Source organism: Patella vulgata, chromosome 2, assembly GCF_932274485.2.
Source record: "Patella vulgata chromosome 2, xgPatVulg1.2, whole genome shotgun sequence".
Taxonomy (NCBI): Eukaryota; Metazoa; Mollusca; class Gastropoda; family Patellidae; genus Patella; species Patella vulgata.
Window position 1 is genome coordinate 21,318,003 of NC_065880.2, and position 19,798 is coordinate 21,337,800.

At 32.9% G+C, this 19,798-nt stretch overlaps 1 protein-coding gene across 8 annotated transcripts in view; it reads right to left on the reverse strand.

Annotated features, from left to right (window-relative positions):
• The window catches only part of LOC126812303 (zinc finger MIZ domain-containing protein 1), a 184,840-nt gene that overhangs the window by 31,894 nt on the left and 133,148 nt on the right, over positions 1 to 19,798 (reverse strand). The window contains exon 1 of one of the 8 annotated variants that reach the window (XM_050538633.2): positions 3,065 to 3,236. The exons of the other annotated variants lie outside the window; for them this stretch is intronic. The gene's annotated coding sequence lies outside the window, so the exon portion shown is untranslated. Of the gene's footprint in view, positions 1 to 3,064; positions 3,237 to 19,798 lie in introns of those variants that run through there. 8 annotated transcript variants of the gene reach the window in all.

Here is a 19,798-nt window from a genome sequence, read left to right on the forward strand (position 1 = left end):
CTTCTTTGTGTTGTAAGCAAATCAGGTCATCTTTTCACAAGGTACAACACCGAGTCATTATATTAGAAAAGGGATATCATATATATTACAAATACACTTTATATTGCTACAATATACTCTGATCCTAAATTCATATGGTCTAACACACTTGATAGACTAATAGAATACCAAGTAATATAATAGTTTTGAATTAATAGTCCCCAAAAGAGCTCATATATACATCTTGGTGTCATTGAGTTCTTATCAACTTATCAATATAGAAAACAATCCAGTGGCTGTTATAGAAATGATAACAGTATGCTCAGGTGATAAATTACTATAAAGGTAGTTAATAACTATATCAAATTAATATTAAAGAATAGATTTGTAAAAGTTTATTAATGTCATGTTTATACATGTTGGGGTATACTATAAACATTGGGAAGTTAACAACTTATATAAAATACATTATCCAAATGGATGCATAAAGAGTAAAACCTAGATGGGACTGGTACCGCTCATTTCACTGGCCTACCCCCATCAACATTAAGTTATAAGCCCCAATAGTGTGAACTATAAATTTTTATTGATTTATAAGTGTCAGCTCTACATTAAGTAATTAAGAAACTAATTAATCATAAAACTATTATATGTACACCTCTCTCCAATAAACATTTTCGAACAGAAATTAACAAGTTCATATACTCACAATAAGACCATAACACCCATTAAATCAACTTGACCAATCTACAGTATCTTAACGTGAACATTCTAATCAATATTATACAGCTATTACATACACACATATATATATACATGTATATATGATTACCGGAGAGAAAACAAAAAAAACTTAACATTGATTGTACAGGTAGCTATCTCCGATTACATAAAATATTTCCACTGATGAGATAAATATCTCCTACACTTGTATGTTAATAAACCAGTGCATTCTAGTTTTAAAAAGTATAGCATAGCACTATAATATAAATGAAATGGGGTTTAACATCCAACTGGAATAATAAAGATGGTGCATTATCATATAACATGAACCTACTTTTTTATTAATATTAGATAGCCTACAAAATTTGAATTTCATCTGTCAACGCAATCAGACCATACCAGCATTTAATTGTATTATAGAATCTGTTAAGATATTCTAGGAGATCACGACGTGATAATTTAGTTTTGATCAGGTGTGCCAACAGGTTCCAACTTCACTTCAAAACTTGTAATAAATATCTGATAAATATAATAATAACCAGTGGTCTGAGAAATATTGAAAATAAACAAATAACAACATACATTAACTGATTTATACAAATATAACGTTGAATGAATATTTACCTTGAGCATTGTTATTATTTCTAGCAGACGACACATTCCAGTTGTCTAAATATTGGAATATAATAGAGTTACCTCCCTTCTAATCATATTTCACTTCTGAGAAACATTATTCAAACAGATCTAGGAAAAGACTTATAACTGTTACTTATATCAAAACTGTTTGCTGTAATTCGTAATTCAATGTGGTAATTTCATTTCTGTCCAATGATTTAATCAATTTATTTCCTGCAAAAGCAACTGACATTTTTATCGTGTTTACAATCTATATGCAAACATTATGACTAGTGAAATCAGTCACTGTGTGAACACAAAAAGACCTAAATTTTAAGGAAAAGCAAAATTTAAAACAAACTAGGACATTAGTATTATCTGTGCTCAGTGAAAAATAAAGAATCTCAGTACTATTTGCCAAGCTCACATTTATCCTATTGTAACTTATGGTAGCCACTGGGCAACAATAATGGCCTTTATTGCCCATTCAATTGGTCAGTCACTGTACACTAGTTTCCTATTCAATTAAACAGGTAGCTGTCAAGCTTGACAATAGAGTCAACAGGCTACTATTGGTGTCAATTAGACGATCTCAACATAGTGGTCACCTCAAAAAATACACCAAATCTGAACTAAAATAGATGACAATTTATTCCTTACAATTTGTGTTTATAAACATAGATTTGTATATATTGATATAGCATCTAAATTAGATATGTTTTCATTTAAAGCACTCTACATGTAGATTCATAGAAAAGACATCTCAAATATTTCAAATCAGACCCAAGAGATAGGTCTGAAATAATATTAAAACATTTTAATGCTCTATTACACACTAAAGAAAATTTAATGATTAAATATTTATCAAAATATCAAATACAACTATTATGTATTACTGTAATAGTTCATGCCTTCTTTCAATAGAATCATTTGAATAACTGAGCATAAAAACCTCAACACCTTTTGCTTGTTACAGACAATTAAAACTTACATTTTATTCAATATACATGTTGATCCATTATATCACAATGATGGATTCTCTCCTGATCTCTATAATCAACAAGGCTCTGTTTCAAACAAGACAGTGTGCTAAGTTGTCATGACAATAAGTGTTATTAAATCAATATCAATCTATGTTGACATAATTAATAATTGATTAGATACTAACCAGTCAAGTCAAGCAATCATCTCAACATTTTGTAATCCCTGTCATAAAACCATAATTTCTTCACGAGGGATGATATTGGGAGATAGCCCAAAAACACGTCTCTAAACAATGTTTGTTTTTACTCACTGTTATCAACAAACAGTAACTGCATATACACGGTGTACGTGTTTAATTGCAACTTTGTTAACAGTCGCTAGTTACATTGTTAAAATAATTATCCAGCCCTCTGCTTCAGCCCTGTCAACTAATTATTGCCAAGTATTCATTCATTGGCATTGATTCACGACAGCGATTGTGTTGTCATCGCAGTTTGGGAGGGAAAATCAAAGTAAGATTTCAGACACATGACAAAATAATAAATAATCAATTGCCAGTCCCCACAACCGATCATACTTTGAATCTTGCGTACTCTGTGTACGAAATATATCGTCAAAGATATCGAAAACATTCAAAACACGCGTGTCGAAAAGTTATTGTCTGAGTCGACTACTTAGCGTGAATTATCTGTATAGCAGTCAGATCAACACTGAGTTGACTGAAGCGGCTGATATCGGATAACCAAATAATAAACTTGCTTACCGTTTAGTCTCCATCAGTAATGAAATCCATCAATTGAACTTTTTTGATAACAGGAAAAACTTGCAATATTTAACTTTTGACGATTTCTTTATGTTAAAATTAACGAAGAACAAGAATGAGTTGTGTTGAAGCGATGAAGAACAATCACACCGGAACAGTCTCGATAAGAGATTTCACACAATAGGGCCATCGACTCATGAATATTAATGATCGCCCCTGAATCTGGATTATTCGCACCCGCGTGCACCGCACGGGACTAGGCCCAGCTCCGTACAGAGAGCAGACAAACGGGTTGTTTGAATGAGTTTTGATAAGGCTACTACTAAAAAATAATTCAATAACAAATTCGTTTCGACCCGATTGCTGATGCTTGCTACAAACACGAAAAGACTGACGATTTGTGATTTGTCACAACACAACAAAGACAGACGAACAGAGCATCGAGCGCCAGTGTTAGAAATATTAGAACAGATGTTTTGTGCCAAACATTTCCGAGGCCAGGAACAATGAAGTATCGTATCTGATAGCGAACAAAAGCTATTGAAATTAAATCGAATTAAACCAAACAATGATGACGAAATGTGTTAAACAAAAATTAATAGTGCCGTGCCCAATGGTTTATAGTCTGCTGTTTTTCTCCTTTAAGTCTAGCAGGTTCTATTACATTTCTAGAATTGACAAATAACTGTTTTCATTTAATTGGAGCAAACAATAAAATTATGTTTTGTTTACATATTTTCTCATAAAACGGACATGTTAACAACGACGTTGTTAATATGGAGATTAACACGAGGAAGTAAAAACAAGACGCGTAATTAGAATATTTCATTATATATCCTTAAACAAGATATTTTTGGATAATAGTATTTGTTACAATTAAGGTAATTTTATTGATGGGTTTGCCCTGGAAAACTTTTTGCCGATTGCATAGTTTTCAAATCCCCGTAAGCTACAGGCAAACATGAGGGAATGCGATGGCCACGTGTCCGGCCAATAAACAGTTTGCCCCGAAAAGGTGGGTTTTCTGAAAGCAAATTAAAATTGATACACTGGACGACTGCTAATCTTTATGAACCGATTATATCCTTGGATGCTTGGAATTCGGACCTGTTTTTGTCAGCGTGTTGTGCACGATCTCCATAACACCGTTACAGTCCGCCAAAAGAGGTCTATTTACCACGTGGTCATTCGTGGTATTCACGGAAACTATGAACATTATCTGATAGTTTCGCTTGTCGACGAAAGGCAAACTAACAATCACAATCGCTCTAGGGTAACTGATGACAAAAATAAACCAATATGGTAACCAACAGGTCAATTTGCTGACACAGCAGGTATCGAAGTAATGTATGCATGTGTCCAAGGTCAGGGGCATACACACTCTAAATATTGTACAATATACGCCCTCGTTATAAATCCGAGATATACCAAATGCGACTATTTATATTGTTAAACGTTCTATTTTTTTTCTGCACCAACCCGGATCATGAAGATTGGTATACGCCATGCAGTGTGCAGTTAGTGAAGCTTTTGGTCGGGCAGCGACGCTACCGCGGCATACGACCTTCTTTTATTTCGAATTCCAGTTGCCAAGGGCTCTTTTACATGCACGCCTTTAGGTAATTAACAAGTGTTTGTGTAAAAAAAAAAAAACAACCCAAGCGGTTGTCATGCAAGATATGCCCACATTTTGCAAGAGCTGGATAGAGAACAAACTAAAAAAACGATTTCCATACAATTAGGGCCATAATCCAGGATGTTACCTCCGACATGCGACAATATTAAAAGGAACAAAGATCTTTGGGATATAAACAACGCGATCTTTCGTACAATCAGGGCCCATAATCCACGAAAGCACTCAGATCTTCGGGATATAAACATTTTAAATTCCATCAAAATCGGATAAAAATTGTGACCTCTAGAGAGCCTACAACCTTGCTATTACACACTTTTATACGATTGGCGTACGAGGAGCGGCCATTTTGTCAGACAGTTTCGGTCCGATATTCACGAAATTTCACTAAATTGCCATTTGGGTATAACAGTGTTATATTCGTTTTTTTTAAAATAGGATAAAAAAAAAATGTGACATCTGGGCTCCGCGGCCAAATTCCAGGAAGTTAAGGTACGATAAGCGCGAATATAGAAAGGAGCCGAAATCTTTAATAAATCGGATAAAAATTGTGACCTCTAGAGGGTCCACAAGTACCTTGGTATTACATACTTTTACACTATCTGTATACGACGAGCGGCCATTTTGTCGAGAAGTTTTTACCGATTTTCACGAACTTCGAACTCAACTGTCATTACGAACGGTGATATATTTGAACGGTTTTTAAAATTGGATAAAAATTGTGACCTTTAAAGGGACCAGAAGCTAAAAACGCGATATTTCGTACAATCAGAAGTCATAATCTAGAAACTTAGAAAGTTACGGCCTGATATGCGCGAATATCGAAAGGAACCGAAATCTTTGGGATATAGACATATATTTTAAGTTTTATCAAAATCGGATAAAAATTGTGACCCCTAGAGGGTTCACAACCTTGGTATTACATACTTTTACACAATCTGCGTACGACGAGCGGCCATTTTGTCGAACAGTTTTGGACCGATTTTCATGGAATTCGAACTCAACCGTCATTAGGGTGTAACGGTGATATGTTTGAATGGTTTTTAAAATTGGATAAAAATTGTGACATCTAGAGGGGCCAGGGGCTACTAAAATGCAATATTTCGTACAATCAGAAGGCATCATCTAGAAAGTTACTACGGTCTGATATGCGCGAATAATGAACAGAACCGAGATCTCTGGGTTATAAACATACATTTCAAGTTTCATCAAAATTTGATACAAAATTTGACATCTGGAGTGTCCACAAGCTAAAAACGTTATTTTTGGTACAATCGGGGGCCACAATCCATGAAGTTATGGTCAGATACATGCCGAAGGAAATCGTAATCTTTGGGAAATAATCATTTCAAGTTTCGTCAAAATCGGATAAAAATTGTGACTTGTAGAGTGCCCGCAACCAACATGTGGACGGACGGACAGGGGCGACGACAAAGTCCATATTATGAAAATGTGGGCGTATAAAGATTCAGTTTATGTAGCTACATGTACGTTTCTTGCAATATTTATGTCGTGAGACGCACCTAATTCTATCGTGAGGATGTTCGTTTTCAAATTTCCCACCAATACCGATATGTTATAGGCTACATTAATTAGTGTAGACATTTTTTGCATTGTTTAGGCTTGAAGAGAAGACCCATGAAACCTGGTGGTTATGTCTGCCTGTCATTCGGAAACGTTCATGACGGTTTCTGACCAGTAAAAAAGAAGAGATTTTTACTATCAAATTAAAATACTCTTTCAGACTGCCAAATTTAATGTGCTTCGAAATGTCGGCTATCGGTACAGAACTGTGCCTGAAGGACGGCAAGTAAAGTGCGACTGGCCAATATTCGTTTTTTAAAGACACGTGTACGATTGACCCAACGAAAATTTATATCAATTACGGTACATGGTATATATGCGTTGATACAGATCGACATATATAGAATTTTTTTCTACGAACGAAGTGTAAGCCTCGATTATACTCATCTAATGTCAACAGGTTATTTATTCAAGGACAGAGGGGTGTGTTATATTTATAAACTAAACGATATACGTTTTGCTGAATGGATTTACACATGTGTAACGACATTATTAAACACATCCCTCGATTAAAGATAAATAGACGACACACCGCTACAATTATTTTCCGATCTCATTGCTATGCGACAAGATGGTGGCCAATTCACAAAATTACTCCCAAATTGACTAAAGAACCAAAAACTGATGAACTATAACTAGCCTTTATGATTTATACCATAATATTATTCTCGGCCATGGGGGCTCGATTGCGACCCATTCCTCAACACTCATATAAAAGTATTGATTCAGATGTGATGTGTCGTACGATCGTCTTTGGCGGCGGTAATTAATAGTGGCGAGATTCCTGGTGATGTGATTATGTTGTGGCATGGATGCTATTTTCTCAGTCAATAGAAGGTCGCATTACAATAGGGCGTCAATACTGCGTAACAATATAAATAATTCATTCAAATAACAACTAATTTTACGTTTACGCTTGTAAGCATTTATTAAAATATAACATTTAACTTTTAATACAAAAAAAACGGGGTTTTGAGAATTTCAGACTCGTGGGTAATTTCTGATTTTAAATGGTTTATAATGGAATAAACTGAAAATATCAACTTGAAAATTGTTTTGTTACCAGGTTTACTTTTACAGAAAATATGTATGCAATAACACTTGAGTAAAAAGACTTAATAACGAAACTCCATGAAAATTGTACCGCTTGTGGCGCACAGTTCATTGACTGAATTTATCAGTCAAGACGTTTCATACAACACGGCCCGTTAGAATGGATACGGCTGACATACGGCACGTGCAATTTACAAGCTCTAGTAGACGAACAATGAAAGCAAGATTCTAACTCAATGTTCGCCCTAAACAGATCGAGTATCCGTCGGGTATTCATGCATGAAGTCTACCCGTTGCAAGCGCCATCTAGCGAATTTAGCACCGCCTCTCTGGCATTCTCATCATCTTTATTTTAGATCTCCTATTACCCAGTCGCTTACCATCTTGTTAACTCCCGATTGAGTTCATTGAGAGTCTGGACAAACGTGATTAAATGCTTCCAGAACAAAGACCACCAACAATCCCTCAAGATGCAAAGCTTGTACATAAATTTGGATTGTTTAACCAACAAGAGAGGCGTAGTTTGACGCATAAACAATAATTATGGAAAAGTGGAATTGAGAATAAACAGAAAAACGAATATCTTACTTGCAATCTCGATGTGTCGCTTTTGCAATTTCCAAAATCTAAGATATTTCCTTTTTTTTTCTCTCCCCAAAAGGAAATAAATTCAACCATGGTGGGCACTATGCGTATTAGTTTATTGACTTAGTTTTTTTCACGTTATATTTATTGCTAGATGTTAGATTCACATATGAATTTTCATTTAAAGTTTTAGCATTAGGAAATAAAACATTTGTCACAGATGTTTGTGCTCAATTAACCAGCTGTAGTTTTATCATCTATCAGCTCCAGATAAAATACTTAAATCAATTTCAACCTAAATAAAATTGAAATTTGTTGAACATAAACTACTTTTATATTTTTGCTTTTTAAGTGTGCACTGATTAACGCATAATGTCATAGACATACCAATTTTAAAATCTGGGCCAGATCTATTATTTTTTTAAAATGTAAAATTACTGTGTATGATGGTTTTCATCTTAATATATGAAGTAAAATGAAACAAGGATTTAGCCTTCAACTTTTCTGCACCCATCCGGCTAATGAAGACAGTTTAATTTATGTCTGGTTCATAGTGCTCAAGTGTTTGCAGTGCACATGCTTTGTGTCTACATGTATATCAATATAGATCAATCAAATCTTTGCTCAAGTAACAAACCTTTAAGCCACTTACTGGGGAAGTGGGAATTTATGATCAATTAGCAATAATTTTCCCAATAAACATTGCATCTTCACTCCAAAATATACAAAATTTGCCAAGTTCACCCTTCATCTAATTTACAACTTGCAAGCTTGGAGTAACGGTTAATGACTGCCCATCGTTATTTAACAATTAAACATACATTATGCAAGAGCTAAATCTGTCTATTGCAGGTCTTTCTTTAGGGACTGAAATGTTATCTAAATTATTAATTAGACATTAATTAACCTATCCAGACCATAATCAACTCTAGATGGCATCGCTAGCCTGCAATCTTTAGTGGATTATGAGCCGATTTACTGCATAACTTTCCTTCACGATTTAACAATTAAATGGATAATCAAGACTATGCTGTTTATCGTACTGACTTTAGTAATGATGATCGAGGCTAGGCGGAAATTTCAATCACTTAGTTCTCGGTTCATAGTGGATCAATTTGAATGAAATTTTCAGCAAATTGCCTTTACATTATCTAGTTTTTAACTATTACAGTGAAAACTGCCAACTCGTTATCAAATCTCCCATAATGTATCTTTAATAAAATCCTGACTGAAAAGCAGTAGATTTCTTTGCCTTTATTTCTTTAACTGTCAGTAGCATATCACTCAAACATACCCACTAACATTCTGGTATTCTTGTTATAAGATTCATAATCAACAACTAAACGTTTCTACATGTAACATAGGTTTTTTTTGTAAATCTCATCTGTACACTAAATACATGTAAAATACTTGATGTGGAAATGGGCAATGAGTGATGTTGGTAAAGGCATTAGGTTTCAGCTTTCTTTAGGTTAAGTACAAAGTTATCACCGCTTTAATCATTGTGTTATCAGCTAATTTCATAGCATAGTTATAACTTACAAGTAGATGTTGAATACATAGTAGATTACTTCTTATTTCTATCTACACAATTCATTAATAACTAACTCAGTTTCGACTAATTTAAATAGGATTTCCATTAGTAGATTTGCCGTCTTTTATTAACTGATATCATTTCATATTTGAAATAGTTTTACAGATTCACCAAATTTGTGAAGGTCCTTTAATTGAATATCACTTTTGGTAATAGGAACTTTACTCATTCATATGACTGGTGGTAGACATCAAATGTAGTAGCATATCTCACTAGAGATGGGGTTGGGATGTCACTAAGCCATACACCCGCCCTTTGGGTCATATCTGGTTTTTTTAAGCTTGGAGGCCCTAACCTCACCCACAGATTGTACCCCACATGTCTGCAGTTAGACATTTAACTTTTTGATATGTTTTGACTCCCACTTTGTTCTGAAATCCTGAAAAGACCACTGGCCACACACAATCATTATCTTCAAAATTCTCAGCGCTGGGTATAACGATATAAATACTGGGTTTTTGTGATCCAGGGGATCCTGTTCCTCTTGCCAAATCCTGCCACCCTGGCCCTGATCTCCAAACACTATACTAAAAGGAATATTTTTTTTATTTGTTCAAATATTATTAATTCAGGATCTAAAGATATTAAATAGTTTCTTTACTAGGTTTTCTTTTCTAACATAATCTGATGTTAGCACCTCCTAACCATATTTTTTTGGCATTAGGCACCAAAACTAAAAAAAAGTATGTCACATATAGACCAAGTTACTGATAAACAAAAAGAAATGAAGCCTACTGGACTTTAGCCAAAAAAAATGAATGAAAAAGCACTCAGACATTTAGCACCTAAGAATAAAATATATTTGGCTAAACCATGTTTAAATAAATTTTCCACATTCCATAATGCAAAATATTTGTTTTCTGGGAATTTTAAATAAACATTGGAACAATTAAAGCAATGGATTCCTAATGCAAACTGCAAAGTATTATATGGAATATCTGGTTACTTGACCGCCTGTAGTGTGGTCAATATTCCTGCAATAGTATAGTCAATAGCTATTAATAAAGTACTTGGAAATGTTTGCAGAAATCAGACAGCTAGACAGTAGAAATGTGTGTATCTGTTGCTAGGGAATGGTAATAGTATACACAGATGACATAATTACCATTCCAATAGAGATGGGTGCCAAGCTATAGGCTTGTTAAAGCTTTATAGACCAATGGCTGCTGATACATCATATAGCAGTAAATATTGCCAGACTGTATGGATAATCTGTTACATCATTAATGAGGTTAAGTGTTTCTGGGTTCTATGAATATTTCAAGTGTTAAACTGCATATTTTTAGCTTTAGATTTAAGCATGACATTGAGGACATCCACACTTGACTTACAAAGATACACAGTCTTTTTTGAAAATATCAAAATTGTAACATAAGTTAATTTTGCCAAGGCACCATTTCTAGACATTTATAATCCCTCATTGAAATTTGGTGCATAATTGTCACACACTGTTGCATGGGTTTTAAGGTAGTATAACAATCAGTTGAATGTTGAATAAATACTTGAGTGCATCAAGAACATCTACACTCACTGTTCCTATCTATTATTTGATACATGAAGATCTTGCCTAAAATCCATCGTCTCTGTAAACACATTGACTAATCGAATGCGGGATAGCTAAATAATGTTCTTGTTTGTGATGCAAACGCAACCTTAGAAGTCTGGATGTTCATCTTAGACATTATGTTTAAAACCTGCATATCCAGTCTTAGTAGTTGATGACCATCATTCTTGAAACATGAAGCATTTGATGAGTATAATATGGTTATTTTGTTCTGTATTTGATTAGGATAAAAGGATGTGAATAATGTTAATGATAGCTCTGTTCATCATCTCCAATGTTTTAAAATAAAACTGCTTAATCTTTCTTTTGAGTCTGTGAATTAAATATCAATTATTTACAGCAATTCCATTGCAGCAGATCTTATGCTATTGCAGTCATAACTTTCCCCTATAAATCATCACAGCCAACAAAATCTGGGGTCTTTAAGTGCCCACCTGCAGCTCGGCACTACTAGGGCCTTCAAACCTTGTGTTAAATAATCACTATGTCAGCAAGACGGAAATATCATGTCAAAATTATACAAATATATTTATAGCATATAAAGAGTATATTATAACACTGGCTGCATGTAGAGTACGAAATAGCTCAACACAACACAATGATAGGTTGTATAAGTAGTAGATACATATGTGTAATCAGCATTTCACTCCATCTCTTGTAAATAATTTAATAATGATAATTATTTTCAGGTAAATATTTAATACTACAAAACACTTTATACATACTGTTTATCTGAGACTAAAGATTTAAAAAAAACAAACACTTTTAACTTATTTAAAAGCCAGAATGTCAAGTAATAAATATGAGTAGTTTAATATGGACTTAGGACAGTCCATCTTTGTTTTCTTGTAAATATGTCAGATTGATGAAAGTGTCTGATTTATTATATTGCAGATTTTCAGTGGAAGGATTGGTCTATTGTTTTGGGGAAATGAGTTTATTCACACTGGAAAAAAGTTATAAATTGCTATAAAAAAATTTCATTACATTATCCAAAATATGTCAAATTTTTTTTAACTATTGAAAGGGAATAAAATGTACAATTTTTCAAAGTTTTATAATAAGCCACCATCCTTAATAATTTTCTTTTATTTCTAATAATCAAATAATTTTGTTTAATTTTATTATTCACTGAAAACAATCCTTCAAAATTCAACTTATATAACTTATTTTAATATATTTAACTCAATACAAGTCTAAAAGAAAATAAAAGTGACTCCATCTTTGATGTTTGTGTGTTTTTAAATGCTGCTATTTCACACCATTTCTAAATTGTAACCCACTGTTGGATTGTAAATATGTCACGTTTGACATTTTTTTAAAAACTTGAATTGCAAGCAACTGCATAGCATTTATATGTAAATCAAGTTTTAGTTTTTAAATCAGTTCAAGTATATATCAGTGTTATTTTTTACACTAGCATATTATCATATGACAGACATGCTGAAATATTTGGCACAGATAAGGCAAAAGTACAATTAATGTGTTCTTAATGTACACAGGTTTTAAAAGTTTCCAATATTTCATATCTGATAATAAGTTGTCAATATGTTTTATTTACACTATTCGCCTAATTTTATGTAATAGGTTGTACGATTGTCATACTAACCTTTTCCTACCTTTGAATGAGAGTTAAGTTAGAGATTTTTCATTTATTTATTTTTTTACTCGGTATCAATTTATTGACACTTCATGGCTCATAATCTGCATTATCAGTGCAATCAATAGCTGTTATAGTAATGGGCCGTTGAAGGTCGGAGGTTATAAATCCTATCCCTTTCCAATATCAATCAATTTTAAAATGGACCTGAGGCTTATTCCACACAATTCAAATTCCAGCAGGAAAATTACTGCTTGACTCGAAGAAAAACAAAACGTGTATCTTTCCATTTACCACAGAAATTAGATCTGCTATAAGCCACTTGCTTAAGGTTGCAAAATAAATCAGGATATAAGTGGCTATTGGGTTTGATGCATGTTTATAACTTGATTACAGTGCCAAATACGTCACAATAAAAACTTCTATGTTTCATCTGAGCAAGATCTACCGAAATAAACACAGTCTATTTCTAAAGATAAATATTGCTCAAAAAAATGATGAATGCATTGTTTATTACTTTGATTCAACTGTATATTATTTTTATTTTTCTAAAAAAAAAAACAGCAGTCAGGTCAGGAAGGGGAAAATCAGTCACACATAAAGTTTAATGGCCTATCATTTTGAATAAATAGTCAGGTCAAATGCACTTTATATTTTTATGAAATTAAAAAAAAAAAATATTACAAATTATGTTGAGGGTTGGGCGATCCTTAAAGGGTTTGTTTTTTGATTAATAGGACACTAAATAAATATGGATTTAAGTAGGCAAATCTTTGAAATCAACAACAGATCACAGTATCACAGAACTTCTGGAACTTGCACATGACTAGGATAAAGGTCTTAGAGAATCTATATTACCCTGTAATAGTCTCATCAAGTATGTTAATATAACTCCATGCATTTCGTACAGGAAGGGAAATGAAAGAAACAATTTTTTGAATTTGAAAATGGAAAATCTTTTTATTCAGTGTGGCCTTTATCTGAATTTATAGATTTTTTATGTTTACAAACAAAGCAGAAACTTTGTTTGCCCAGCTCTTTACAATTTGTTGCTCTACTATCACATCGAGATTCACTTCTGCTGATCCCCGACTGCTGACAAAAACAGTAAGTTGTGTGTATCAGATACAGATATACACAGCATGTTAAATGGTGTAGTATTTCATTACATGCTTGTTGCTTTATTCATTTTATATAGGATGACAGATAAAGACCAGCTCTGACCTCTCTATACAATGTTGTCTGTTGATAGCTAATCTAGGACAATAAATGGGGGATTATGTAATGATTAAATTTTCTAGTGTTAATACTGAAGTGAGTGTTTGTGAAACTGGTGTATTGTAGTTAAACTGATAGTTGTATAAAAGTTGAAATCAAATACACAGTAACAAATAGGCCATTCCTTGCATTCAACAAACAAATTTGGAGGTGATTTCAGTGTAAGCCACAACCCTGTAGGTTAACATAGGCTATGTCTAAAAAAAAGTTTGTTTCACTATGATAAATTGAAAAAAAATGTGTAAAGCCTTGCTTTATCTGATAACAAGCTAAAATCAATTATCAATCGCTGCAGTGTTTCGTAAATGGGAGTTTCTTCTTGACTTTTTTCAATAAAGTAATTCTGAATATGAATACAGCGTTTCAACTTCTTTTGATTCCTGTCACTGGGTTATCAAATTATTTAGATGCCATGATAGACATTTGATTGCCTTTTGGCCGTTAAAATCAGAAGCCATTTCTTTTGTATATATATATATATATATATATATATATATATATATATATAATGTTCTACTTTAGAATAAACCTAAGAAATATCATCAAGTGAGGTCATGCAAATACATAAATTCACGGGTCACTAACTACTCCTATTTGCATTTGATGTGCTATCTTATTTCATCACTTTATTACAGAGTAATGGTTCGAAGGTATCATGGTTAATATTGATATGTTTTTTGACCCCCCCCCCCCCAAAAAAAAACAAAACCAACAACATTTTAATTTTAAGAAGATAGTTGAATAAGTTAAAGACATCCTTCTTCAAAGTTAATTACGTAACCTGGTGTAACCAGAAAACTTATTTGTAATTTAAAGTATGCTTTTCTCTAGGAAGTAAATTATATACGATAAGGTTGACCGACTAGCCTGTGAAGATAAATGAAATGGGGTTTAAAGTCCTGATTTTCTACACCGAAAGGGCTAATGAAGATGAGCATACGCCATACAGTGTGTGCTATGAGGGAAATTTTGCCTGGACAGCGTAGCTATGGACTACTCTTATTTCGAATTGCAACTGTCAAAGTTTTTTAAAGTGCATGCCAATGTGTACACGGGACCTCCGAACAATAAGACGCTGTTTTCACCTGTCCCTCAGTGACACATTACTCATATATAATAACAGAATTTTAAAATTTCAAGTAGAAAAGGATTCCCTGGTTGCTACAACTTCTTAGATATTCTGTTTTCATCAACAAATAATTAGTCTCCAATGGATGGTTATGTAAGTCAAACGTATGTATCCTTTAATTATTTCTAAAACAAGAATATTAACATCGGAAGGTAGGTTGAATAACAATATAATAAATCATTCATTCATTGTAGTTTTCATTATAAAGAAACTAGCAGATATTGGTAATTGAATACTTTACATGCCAACATTAAAAGACATGAAAGTCTAGTATAAACAGACACCAGGCAAACCAATTGAATCAATCACGATTTCCATCTTTTTCTTTAACCCGAATCTCCAGGTTTAATAACATCTATCTAGTTTCTTAACAAATCTTAATACTAATTTATAACTGGAGAAAAGTTAAAAGACTACTATAATCAATTTCAAATTTAACACAAACCTACATTTTATTAAATATCATAAATACATAGTGTGTACACAGAATAAAGGTTGTTTTAACCCTTATTTTTCCGTGACAAACATTCAAGCTTGACCAAGCTCTTGTTAAACATACCAATGATTGACGTGGCCTTAGACTTTGCTCAGAGTGTGAAATAGCAAGAAACAGTTTGGATTTGTGCCAATTGGAGGGTTGGTTCAGAAGTCACTTTCTAAATCTTGGCCAAACAATTAGCATCCCGCTTTCTTCCATGTCTTAATACAGTCAACATTTCTTTCTTATAATACACACTGTGATCAATATGTAGTATTTGTTATGTAATCATTTTCTCTAATGCTCAGCTTGTTATAGAACTTAGATGAAGCGATTAAAAATAGGTTGCCAGACAATGAAATATGCCCACCAGTAGCTTTATTATCTGTTTATGAAACAATATTAATAATTGTCCATAGCAGCTGAATATGAATTAAAAAAATTAGCACTATTTTAGCAGGAATCATTTGAAAATAATTTTTCGAAATTTCAATAAACCTAGTTTATAAAAAGACTGGATGATATTTGTTGATACATATAAGCATTACTAAAACTTAACATAGCATACTGCAACAGATCTTCAAAAAACATTGAAATTTGATTTTGTTCTTAATCTCACTATAGTGTCGCAATCCATATAACTTTCTGCAAGCAGATTTCTGAAATCAGTGAAATTCCATAGGCTTCATTGTCTCACTAATGTTGAATATTACATAAAATAATGTTTAATCTAAAGAGATAAGATCATAACTTTGAACAAGAGAGTATTTACAAGGTTTCGTAAGTTGTCATGGTTTTAATTCCCAATAATTTTCCGCAAAACAATTGAAAATATTTGAGATGGTTTCCAACCAATAGCGAAAATTATAATTTCGAAAAATGAAAACAAATGGGGTTTAACGTCCTACTTTTCTGCTCTCCATCCAGGCTAATGAAGACAGGCAATTCAAAAAAAGAATTAGGTCAACATTTATATGATCCTGAATGCTAGATGGACTGCCAGATTTTTAATAGAGGGCATAGAAAAATATAATAATGATAGCCTACAATTAGTATTTATATATATATATACACATGCCTTCCATCTAATGATAGGTTGACAACCTCTAAATTAACTTGCTTCCGATCACAACACAAACTGACGGACAACTATATCTTCTGTATTAACTTCACGATCTTTTAGCTCTCTCGTGGTTTACTTTTCTTTTGGAAGACAGGTTTAAATGTTCATCTGTGCTCTGATTCTTTCAACCTTTTTTTATGTCTATCATTGCCTACATATATGTATTGACAAGAGTTATTCTTTTCCAACGGACAAATGTTAATAGCTTCAATAACTACCATAGTTTCAATAGTTTCAAGTCATGCTATCAGTTCTCTTGGCTGTGTGACAACAGTAGAACTGGCACAATGTCAAAATATTTGGAACTTCCTCATATGAAAACAACAACACGAAAATCTCATTGAAAAAAAGGTGCAACTTGAATAGAACAATTTTATATTGGCCACTTGCCACTATATTATTTTTTCATTACTAAATTTATAATGTATAGTAATGCATATTTTTCATTTGATGAAATTTTAACTACCTTTACTGAATGCACATGTTTAGTACTTTATTATTATTTTTTTTATTACTAAATTTTTCATGCATGGTATTGTATACTTTACATTTGATGAAACCTTAACTACCCCTACTCATTGCATATGTTTAGAACAGATTATTATTTTATTTACATTTTGCGTGGTTTTATCAACTTATTTTATTTATATCATTGCAACAATTAGAGATGAAAGAAAGGACAAATTGAGATGTAATTTACTCAAAGGAGCTAGACTTCTTTGATTTGAGTTGAATAAAGTATTGAACTGGGTTCATCTGATGCGTTATTTTGATTATTGATTAGAAAGTGTTAGCGGAAGCCAGCTTGTTTACTAATTTTAGTTTTCATTATTCTGTTATCTCAATACTGACATTATCTACAGACCTAAATTTTCAATGAAAACAGATTGTCATCCAACAAAACAAATCAGCACATAAAAAAAAAATATCAAATTTTGACCCAAATAAAATGATGGAATAAATAAACTTATTATACAAAATTAAACAAAAATAAATCGCAGAATAAAACCATAACTTCGTAAAATGATTGAAATTCTCATTTTTTTTATAAGCCAAAACTGCAACCCAAATACTTTGTGTCCTCTTGATCTGTTGTGATATGTGGAGGTCAAAAAGAAAAATTCTTGTAAACAGACGACATGTTGTTTGTTCTGTAACCAACTTCCTTCCAATGGCAGTTGTCCTTGCTTGTTTTATTTGACAAGTTGGTTACATCTAGTTACACAGTTTAACATTAGTTCTTCCACAAAAATCATCATACTCCATCAACTTGATCAATACATCACTACACTACTAACATTCAAATCAAGTGAAATCGGGTTTAACATCCTACTTTTCTGCACCATGGAAACTCGGCTAATAAGGATGGGCATACGCCATGCAGTATGCAACAAATAAGCTACAATTTCGGCCTATTTGAATACCAAGCATAAAGGGTTCCTTTAAGTACACACTAACACATGTGCACAGGACTCCAGAATTTTCATCTAGTTTAAAAGACTAGACCCTTGCTGACAAGGGGAAAACCAGATTGGAAAATCCTGTGGAACTTTCTCGGCCAACAGCAGAATTAACTCGGTTAGTGAGACATGCCTTACTCAATGCCTTACTCTCTCAAACATTCAAGCTTGAAATCAGTTTCTTTGGTAATTCTTGTTTATACAAAGCTCTTTATCTATTATAAAACAATTTTCAAAAATAATCAACGGCTCATTATTTCCTGTTATATTCCTTAAAGAAGCCATCCCAGATTTGACTGAGTACACAGATACAAGCTGGGTTAAATGTGTAAATCGAATATAAAGGAACAGCCTTTTAACCGTGTCTGAAAGTTTTACGGTTATATACTGACTCGAAATAAATAAATAATGCAAAAATGGTGTACTTCCGTTTCCAAAATTCTACATTTTACTGGAAAATGAAAGGGAACTAGAACCAGAAATAGCATAATATGGACCAGGAACCGAGTATGACATCATCATTGCAGCCATTTTAGAATTGTGACGACATATCAAAAATCCAACTCCATCTACCAATGCAAAATTGTTGCAAGGAACAAGTGTGCCAAGTTTCATGTCGATAGTACATGAATTTGGGGGAGCTTCAGTATTTTTAAATAGAGTGTTGCCCCCAAGAACAACACGAACAAGATGAGTAGCGATTGGGGACCGGTTCCAGGTCCAAAAATGTCATGGTAAAACTGCTTGGTTTATAGACATGTTTAATCAAACACTAAAAAACATAGAACAAAAATATATCTTTGTTTAAAAAGTATCACAGAGCTAGGGTTAATTACTAACAGCTTTTTTCCACAGAATTACAAGATAAACAATTTTAATCACAAAAATACATCTGGGACAGCACCTTTAAATTCATTTTGCGATTGGTTGAAAAGGATATTGGCCTGAGGTCACAACACAAAATTCTCAAACAGTATTTGAATAAAGAAAGATAATTTTATTTGAAAAGTTGTATCTCTAAAATGGCGCTAAGAAAAAATCTGCACTAACTCCATAAATATTGGGAGGGCTATAAAATTAATGTCAGAATTTATGAATAATAATTTGCCTAAAACCTATAACCATCTAAACATTGGTTATTACTGACTAAAACAACTCCGCCGCCCCCCCCCCCCCAACCACATTTGCAGACCCTCTCGACCTTTGTAAGTTAAAGTTTTTAGAAGTCTATCAAATTGTTGCCAAAATATATGAATATAATAATTGCTCAAAAGTCTCTGATTACCATGTAAAAACTGGTTATTAAATATGTACCCCCGCCCCAAGCACATTTGCCGCACATGACCCCACATCTAATACACTCCCTTTGCATGTCAAAGAGCAACATTGCTATAAATAATACAAAAGATTATATAACAAATACACAATAGTTCAATAACTAAATGTATTATATAATTGATACATATAGTAGAGTCTATATACTGATATACAACGGTAGTCTTATAATAATCAATATCAACATATCAATTATTCATCACTATAATAAACACCAATCAAAAACATACATCCTAATGTTCCCATCAACTGGGAATAATTTATTTATTCTTTGCTACAAATCAATCAAGTTTATCCAAGAGTTATTCCCCATGGTTT